Here is a 7500-nt window from a genome sequence, read left to right as displayed (position 1 = left end):
ACAAGACATAACTCCACAAAACACACAAAAAAACACAAATGTACTTGAAAATTGAAAACAGAAATACACAAAACAAAAACACTCAGAGTCCAAACATGCACAAAATGACTGAAATAACAAGAAAAGGACACACAATGATCACAAAAGAACCAAAAATGACAACTACACATAAGAAAAAAAAGCACCAAAAATACACAAAAGGCCACAACAGAAACACACAATGTGGCTTTAGTTGAACCATGATCTGAGAGACGAGGAGGAGACGTCAAACAACTGCAGGTTAATGAGGCTTCATTAAGGATTCAGATCTAGTTTGTACATGTAGGAACAGATCTATTGGGTATATGTCTATAACATAGGACGGGGCAGATCTATTGTGGATATGTCTATAACAGTGATTGTTGTGTTGCTCCATCAGAATCTTCTAGAAATGATGATCCAGGAGGAAGAAGCTCTAAAGAAGAAATTCCTGATCAGCATAAAAACGTGTTCGAGTCAGATGGAGACACTGTGTGAGGAGCTGCAGATGCCTGTGTTTCAGGTCAGTTATCACCTGTTAGACCTATTATCACCTGTTATCACTAGTTATCAACTGTTATCACCTGTTGTCACTAGTCGTCACCTGTCATCACCAGTCATCACCAGTCATCACTAGTCATCACTAGTTATCACCTGTTGTCACTAGTCGTCACCTGTCATCACCTGTCATCACCAGTCATCACTAGTCATCACTAGTTATCACCTGTTATCACTAGTCGTCACCTGTTATCACTAGTCGTCACCTGTTATCACTAGTCGTCACCTGTTATCACTAGTCGTCACCTGTTATCACTAGTTATCACCTGTTATCACTAGTTATCACTAGTTGTCACCAGTTATCACTAGTTGTCACCTGTTATCACTAGTATCACTAGTTATCAGTTATTGCCAGTTATCACTAGTTATCACCTGTTATCACTTGTTATTATCAGTTATCACTAGTATCACCTGTTATCACAAGTATCACTAGTTATCACTAGCATCACCTGTTATCACTAGTTATTATCAGTTATCACTAGTATCACCTGTTATCACTAGTTATTATCAGTTATCACTAGTATCACCTGTTATCACTAGTTATTATCAGTTATCACTAGTATCACCTGTTATCACTAGTTATTATCAGTTATCACTAGTATCACCTGTTATCACTAGTTATTATCAGTTATCACTAGTATCACCTGTTATCACTAGTCATCACCTGTTAGCAATAAGGCTGTACATTGCCATGACTGTGAAGATACGATATATCCTGATACTAAACAATACGATATACATTGCGATATATTGCGATACCACTAATTATAATGTTACCTTTAAAAGTACAAAATGGTCATAAATACAATTTATTTAATGTTTTTAAACTTGTGAGAACAAGTAATTGTTAACTAACTGTAATTTAAGCACAAATGAAAAACAAGTGGTATGTTTATCAAACTGTCCAATTATGTTTGTTAAAATCTTAAATTTTTTGATAAAAAGTAACCACATACATCTATCAAAGTGTCCAGTATGTTTTATAAAAATAAAGCTAAAATGCATTGAGGAGTGAGGTAGTTTACCAAGGTCTGATGGTGCGTTCACTGACACCTAGTGACCGGGAGTTCATGTGGTATGATATGTTAGCGACATTAAATAGTTTTTTTAGTTAAAAACATGATTAAAATAATTGATTTAGACATTTTTTCGATCAATTCGATAATTTCGCAGGGAAATATTGTGATATAACGCCAAATTGATTTTTTCTTACACCTTTAGTTGTCACTATTTATATGACAACAAATGTGCACAGAATTATCACAAATGAGCACAAAATGTGTGACTGTTTGTATCGTCAGACCTGGCAACCCGTGTGTGTGTGTGTGAGACAGGAGGAGGGCGGAGTCAGCATGCTGCAGCAGGAGAGGAACATCCGTACTCGGGTGGAGGTGCTGACCAAGGAGAAGGCTCGGCGCCTGCAGCAGTTGCAGGTTCTCCTGGAGCAGGACCAGGACCTCTGTGACGTGCTGTGCTGTGAACCACATGGACTCAACGCCCCTGGCAACGCCCCCACCGTGCCTTCCCTGCAGCAGCTACAGGAGCTCCAGCAGCATGTGTCCAACCAGCAGGAGGAGAGGGTAGGACACACACAGCTTCATCATCATCATCAGTTATTCAGTATTCACGTGTGTGTTTGTGCGTCCAGGCCAAGCGACACACAGAGTTTGTGCAGCTCCGTCAGCAGATTGTGCGTCTGATGGAGGAGGTGGAGAAGGTTCCAGAGAACAGCTTTGAGAAGGACGTGATGTGTGAGGAAGAGGACGCCTTCTGTCTGTCCTCAGAGAACCTGCAAGCTCTCACACTGCTGCTGCGTGAGGTACACACACACACACACACACACACACACACACACACACACACACACACACACACACACTTAGCTGTCAGTAGTAACTCTAGCTGTTCTACCTCTAGCTGCAGCAGATCAGGTCCCAGGTCTCAGCTCAGTGTGAAGTTCTAAAGGCTCAGATCCTCCAGCTGTGGGAATGTCTGCAGGTTCCTGAGGAGAACCGGAGCGCCTTCTCTCAGCACATGCTGGGCTCCAGCTGCAGGACCCTTAAAGAGGTGAGAGCTTGTCCCTCACCCACTGACCCATGTGTGTTCCTCAGCTACTGACCCATGTCTGTCCCTCATCTCTGTGTCTGTCCCTCAGCTACAGACGGAGCTGCAGCGTCTACAGCAGCTGAAGCTCCAGAACATCAGGGCCGTGACGCTGTCACTACGAGCTCAAATCAACCAGATGTGGGACAGATGTTTGATAAGCTCAGAACAGAGAGGAGAGTTTGGAGCTTATGTTAGCGGTATGTGGCTCACACACACACACACACACACACACACACACACACGTTTGTGTAAAGGTGTGTAAGTATGTGTGTATTTCAGAGGACTTCACTGAGGACCTTCTGTGTGAACACGAGGCTGAGCTGCAGCGTCTCCAGCTGCTGTTTGAGGAGCACAGGACAGATGTTTGAAGGAGTCCAGAGGTGGGAGGAGGCACTGGAGCCTCTACCTGGAGCTGGAGGTGAGACGCTCACTGTTTCAGTTAGTCCACGACAAGTTCAACCTGTTATTAGTGACTGATTTATGAGGAAAATGTAAATGAAAGAAGAAGTGAGAACTATACTTTAAACTCAATCTGTAAACATGAGGTCAAAGGTGAGGCTGAGCTTTAATCCTCAAAGCCTTCAGCAGCAGGGTGAAGTATAACGGTGAGGTGTTGAGGCGTAATGGTGAGGTGTTGAAGTGTCACACGTTGAGGTGTCAAACAGTGAGGTGTTGAGGGGTAACGTTGAGGTGTTACGCAGTGAGGTGTAGAGGCGTCACGCGGTGAGGTGTAGAGGTGTTACGCGGTGAGGTGTAGAGGCGTCACGCGGTGAGGTGTAGAGGTGTTACGCGGTGAGGTGTAGAGGCGTCACGCGGTGAGGTGTAGAGGTGTTACGCGGTGAGGTGTAGAGGTGTTACGCGGTGAGGTGTAGAGGCGTCACGCGGTGAGGTGTAGAGGTGTTACGCGGTGAGGTGTAGAGGCGTCACGCGGTGAGGTGTAGAGGCGTCACGCGGTGAGGTGTAGAGGTGTTACGCGGTGAGGTGTAGAGGCGTCACGCGGTGAGGTGTAGAGGCGTTACGCGGTGAGGTGTAGAGGCGTCACGCGGTGAGGTGTAGAGGCGTCACGCGGTGAGGTGTAGAGGTGTTACGCGGTGTAGAGGCGTCACGCGGTGAGGTGTAGAGGCGTCACGCGGTGAGGTGTAGAGGTGTTACGCGGTGAGGTGTAGAGGCGTCACGCGGTGAAGTGTAGAGGCGTCACGCGGTGAGGTGTAGAGGTGTTACGCGGTGAGGTGTAGAGGTGTCACGCGGTGAGGTGTAGAGGCGTCACGCGGTGAGGTGTAGAGGTGTTACGCGGTGAGGCTTTGGCTCCACAGCAGGAACAACTATCTCAGTAATTGATGAGTGGATTATTTTTATCAATTATGAGCTAACATCTTTAAGCCTCACATCTCACTCACTGAAACTGTGTGTGAGCTGTTCCTCTTTGTGTCCACTGGGGGTCTCAGTGTGAGAGGAGCAGAGCTATCCAGCAGGGGGCAGCACTGCAGAGACACAACATTAATGTGTGTGTGTGTGTGTTTGTTGTCAGAGGAAAGCTTCAGATCCCTCCAGGTTCACCAACAGAGGAGGAAACCTGCTCCGAGAGGAGAAACAGAGGGCGGAGCTTCACAAGAGCCTCCCCAAGGTCTGAGCCCAGTTCCCCACAAGGTTACTCACATACCCAGCTCTGCCTCAGTGTGTGTGTGTGTGTGTGTGTGCAGCTGGAGAAGCAGCTGAAAGCTCACATTGAGCAGTGGGAGCAGCAGCAGAGCAGAGAGTTCCTGGTGAATGGAAAGAAGTTCCTGCAGCACGTGGAACAGCAGTGGGAGCTCCACCATGTAGAGAAGGAAAAGGAGAAGCAGGAGAGGGTCAGTGTGTGTGAGAGTGTGTGTGTGTTGATGTATGCGTGTGTGTTCATGTGTGTGTTCCTGTCTCAGCACATGAAGAGGAACAAACAGACGGAGGAGGACATGTTGTACGGAACCATCGTCAGAACTCCAACCAAACGACGCTTCCTCCCCTCCTCGACCACGCCCAGAGGAAGCAAGAGGGTCAGAACACACACATCAGTACTAATTTAGTTGACTAGAAAATGTCATCATAATTTTTGCGACTACAGTGACAATAACTAAACTATGACTAATTTAAAAGCAAAATACATGTAGACGAAAGTTATACCAAAATATAATAATTATTTTTGTCTTTTTTTTCTTTAATAATATGGTATGGTTTCATTTATTCAGACAAATCGACATAGATGTTTTGACTGACAACTGCCAGTCTTCCCCAGAGGTGTCTGCTGATTGTTTTGATCTTTCCTGTTGTCTGAATAAATGAAACCATAGCATATTATTCAAAAAGGAGACAAAAAGAATTATTACATAGAATTCAAGGAAACATCAAAGAACACATCAAAGCAATCAGCAGATGCCTCTGAAGAAGACTGGAGGTTGACGGTCAAAACATGTCAGGAGATCAAAGTGAATTTCCTGACGGACAGTCATCTGAATAAATTAAACCTTAACATATTAATAATAACTAAACTATAATTTTGTCACATGGGACAAAATCCAATCAGAACTAATGTGATCTGTGTTTACAAACGTTAATAACGTCCAATGTCAGGTTGACCAATGACTTTTGAATCTTGTACTTTATATTTTAATTGATTATCTGTAACAGATTTAGTCAACTAAAATCTTAATGTAATTTAGTTGACTAAAACTAGACTATACTGTAAATGTCCTGATGACTAAATTTTGACTAAAACTACAAATTGCATTTTAGTCAAAAGACTGTGGCTAAAAAAACTAACTCCAGTTCAAACTCAAATGAATTTATCAAAGGAAGATGATGTAGATTTTTGTGTTATTTGTTAAATCCTAAAAAATATTTTTTTCAGTGTAACGCCACTGGTGTCTCAAGCTCCGCCTCCAACAGCACCACGCGCTCCGTCTATGGAGGGACCGTCTGTCACTCACCCGTGTCCCGCCCCCCGCTGTCAGCCAACAAGGTTAGCGAGCGCACGCACACACACACACAAACACACACACACACAGGCGTGCAATGACTCCTGACGTCTCTCCTTCTCAGCTGGCCAATCAGAGGACTCCCATCAGATCCAAACCTCCTCTCCATGGGCCCAGAGGCTGTAATAAGGAGAACGGCCTCCAGGGGGTGACGCTCAGCTCAGCCAGTCCACAGCGAAACTTCAGCATAGCCTCGGCAGCCTCCACCTACTCCCAGTTTGTGGTACGTCACCTTTCATCACATGGTGAGGTGTTCAGGCGTCACACAATGAGGCGTCTAGGCATTGCGCGGTGAGGCGTTCAGGCGTCACCGGGTGAGACATTCAGTCATTTCCCGGTGAGATTGCATCGTACTGAGATTGTATCTGAGCACACGCACTACCGGAAAATTAATTTTTGCTACTTTCGCTGTGCTGAGATTGTTCATTCAATTTCATAGTAAATGTTCAAAGTTAATTTTTGGCATAAAATGCACTTCACTAACAAATAACTTGCTGAATATTTAAAATATATTATTGCACTTCTTAATACACAATATTAATGTGAATTACAACTAAGATATCATTGTTATCTTAGTATGACAATTTGCACATGACAATTCCAGCACGGGTACAATCCCAGAACGTAACTGCTGCGTACTGTAATTGTCTTACGATCTCAATTTCGCGCTACATAATGAGGCATTCAGGCATTGTGCGTTCAGGTGTCACTCCGTGGGGCACAACATGGTGAGGCATATTGAAACACATCATCTGACTAATCATTTATCATGCAGCGCCCGACCTAAGCCTAAGGCTGAGTAAAATCTATATATTAAGACTGAACCAGACCTAACTCGTCAGGTTCAGTCAAAGATCTTGATCTGTGAGAACATTTGATCTGCATCTTAAACGTATCTGAGGTTCAATCTAACAACGAGTGATTTATAGTTAAAAAGAATCAAATATATCAAATATGTGACAGGATAAAATATTTATAAAGAACAGAAGTGTTGTTAGTCAGGGTGTCTATCTCAGTATTGGTTTCAGTTTTTAAAACTTTGTCTGCAAATTAAGTCCAAATTTGCACGATTAATTGATTACATTGAAACCATATCTAATGATGATTATTGAATGAGTGTATGATGATCTCATTCTCTCACTTCCACAGCGTGACCTTTCAAAGGCCTCAGAAAACCAAAACCAGAACAACATCCTCAACTCTACCAACACCATGACCTCTGACCTCTAGACCTGACCAGCAGCTGACCCACCTGCTGTTCAGGTGTAAATGAAGGATGTGTTCTGTTACTGCTGTGTGTGTGTGTGCGCGTGCATGCGCGTATGATTGTGTGTGGCTAACACTACTCTGAGTGTGTAACTGTCGTTGCTGCAGATGTAAAAAGTTTTTTTATATTATAAATCGTAGTTTATTCTGTTACACAAACATGTTTCAAAGATTATTTTGCACCTTGATACTGATGATTGTAGATACAAAATTAAATTTTTGTTTGAAATTTATTCCTTGCATTTTCTTATATGATGAGTTTCTTAAGAGTCTGTATTTGAATAAAAATGAAATACAAAGATAAACTTAATACAAAGTACAGTTAATATGGGATTATTGTGAAAATTTTAGTTCAGGTTTGCATTGGTATTACATATAATTATTTAATTAAATGTGTAAAATTTGATCAACAATTACTAAATACATGATTAAAAAAATATCTACTTCGGTACTGGTCAGGTTTGAGTAATTTCTGTAATGAAACAACAACGATCTATCGATCATTGAGAAAAGTTCTAAGGCGGAACCTTGTTCCAGCGCTCTG

At 43.0% G+C, this 7500-nt stretch overlaps 1 pseudogene; it reads left to right on the top strand.

The window, feature by feature from the left end:
- Positions 1–7189, top strand: part of LOC114460343 (protein regulator of cytokinesis 1-like) — a 9544-nt pseudogene extending 2355 nt beyond the window's left edge.
- The last annotated feature ends 311 nt before the right edge of the window (positions 7190–7500 follow it).

The sequence above is a fragment of the Gouania willdenowi genome, unplaced genomic scaffold, assembly GCF_900634775.1.
Source record: "Gouania willdenowi unplaced genomic scaffold, fGouWil2.1 scaffold_430_arrow_ctg1, whole genome shotgun sequence".
NCBI lineage: Eukaryota > Metazoa > Chordata > Actinopteri > Blenniiformes > Gobiesocidae > Gouania > Gouania willdenowi.
The sequence above is the reverse complement of the archived record's forward strand: the minus strand, read 5'-3'. Positions and strand labels throughout refer to the sequence as shown.